The 1,950-nt window shown below is 47.8% G+C and overlaps 1 protein-coding gene across 13 annotated transcripts in view; it reads left to right on the top strand.

Annotated features, from left to right (window-relative positions):
- slmapa (sarcolemma associated protein a) overlaps positions 1-560 on the top strand; it is a 163,170-nt gene extending 162,610 nt beyond the window's left edge. For all 13 annotated transcript variants that reach the window (XM_082967751.1, XM_045705714.2, XM_082967755.1 and 10 more), the window contains one exon: positions 1-560. This exon is cut by the window's left edge and continues 1,977 nt beyond it. The gene's annotated coding sequence lies outside the window, so the exon portion shown is untranslated.
- The last annotated feature ends 1,390 nt before the right edge of the window (positions 561-1,950 follow it).

Here is a 1,950-nt window from a genome sequence, read left to right as displayed (position 1 = left end):
GTAATTGTTTGTATGAATTATATTTTAAAGAAGTGCGTGGGTCCTACTGTATACACAGAGAAGGAAACATGATTGGACAATAAAACTGATAGGGCTGAGCTCGCTGTATGCAGGTTTTGCATCGTTGTGGTCTTTCCCTATGCAACTGTAGGCCTAATGGGGAAAAAAAATAATGTACCTCAGTCTTGTCAGCTATTGTAGTTATTGATTCATTCCAGTCTAGCTAGGTAGCCTCGTCAGCCCAAGTTTGAATGTAAACCGAATTTGATCCCATTTCACATTTTCTCACAAACAAAATGAGCTATAAATAACAGGACTTTACTCTGCTTCATTTACCCGTGGCCAGAGGGGACCGGGTACGGTAGGCTCGACTGCAGCTGTCGAGGAAACAACAGTTGATCGGACTGAGAGAGGTAATGTCAGATTGCGGATGTTTAGGTGTATTAGGCTGCTACATTTATGGAAGAGTTTTTTTTTTTTGCTTGTGTCTGTCGAGAGTGATGTGTTTGTTATCATGCTTGCTAAATAAATACTGGAGGAAAGTGGAAAGCATACATTGAGCTTTGTGCCTGGCCTGCACTTTCTGTGATTTCCGTGATATCCGATTGGTCAAGACACGTAAAAGAGCCTGCAGCAGCACTCTGATGTGAAGGACAGACTTTTTTTTGTTTTTTTGTGCAAGTTGACAAATCGTGAGGCAAATCGACCTAAAAAAAAAAACAGCACTTTGTGTATTTTATCAAACTAAATCCAAAGTGGTGTGAGAATAAAATGTAGTGCCTCACCTGATTTTTGAAAATGCCCTCATGTTTACCCATGTGTCTGTTTCTAGTCCCAGACCCTGCCCATGTCTGGTTCTAGTCCCAGACCCTACCCATGTGTCTGTTTCTAGTCCCAGACCCTGCCCATGTGTCTGTTTCTAGTCCCAGACCCTGCCCATGTCTGGTTCTAGTCCCAGACCCTGCCCATGTCTGGTTCTAGTCCCAGACCCTGCCCATGTGTCTATAGTTCTAGTCTCAGACCCTGCCCATGTCTGGTTCTAGTCCCAGACCCTGCCCATGTCTGGTTCTAGTCCCAGACCCTGCCCATGTCTGGTTCTAGTCCCAGACCCTGCCCATGTCCGGTTCTAGTCCCAGACCCTGCCCATGTCTGGTTCTAGTCCCAGACCCTGCCCATGTCCGGTTCTAGTCCCAGACCCTGCCCATGTGTCTATAGTTCTAGTCCCAGGCCCTGCCCATGTCTGGTTCTAGTCCCAGACCCTGCCCATGTGTCTATAGTTCTAGTCCCAGACCCTGCCCATGTGTCTATAGTTCTAGTCCCAGACCCTGCCCATGTGTCTATAGTTCTAGTCCCAGACCCTGCCCATGTGTCTATAGTTCTAGTCTCAGACCCTGCCCATGTGTCTATAGTTCTAGTCCCAGGCCCTGCCCATGTGTCTATAGTTCTAGTCCCAGACCCTGCCCATGTCTGGTTCTAGTCCCAGACCCTGCCCATGTGTCTATAGTTCTAGTCCCAGACCCTGCCCATGTGTCTATAGTTCTAGTCCCAGACCCTGCCCATGTCTGGTTCTAGTCCCAGACCCTGCCCATGTCTGGTTCTAGTCCCAGACCCTGCCCATGTCTGGTTCTAGTCCCTCTGTACTTTATGGGTTCTAGTCCCCAGGCCCAAGCGCACAGTATGTTTTGGGTTCTAGTCCCCAGACTGTTCTCTGTACTTTAAGGGTTCTAGTCCCATACCAGTATGTTAATGGTTATATCCCAAGCCAGCCAGCCAGAAAGAAGACCTCTGTACCACAGATCACTACTCCAAACTCACCTGAGGATAAATCTGCTGCCTTAGCTGTCTGTGACACGGACTTCCCCATCTCTCACCTCCAGACTGAATCTGGAGCAGAAAGCTATGAACATGTCAGACTGGTTGGTTTTGGCTACCACTAAGCACAGCGATGTT

The sequence above is a fragment of the Salmo salar genome, chromosome 22, assembly GCF_965601325.2.
Source record: "Salmo salar chromosome 22, fSalSal1, whole genome shotgun sequence".
Classification (NCBI taxonomy): Eukaryota; Metazoa; Chordata; class Actinopteri; order Salmoniformes; family Salmonidae; genus Salmo; species Salmo salar.
Note: the sequence above shows the minus strand (reverse complement) of the source record. Positions and strands in the feature narration are given on the sequence as shown.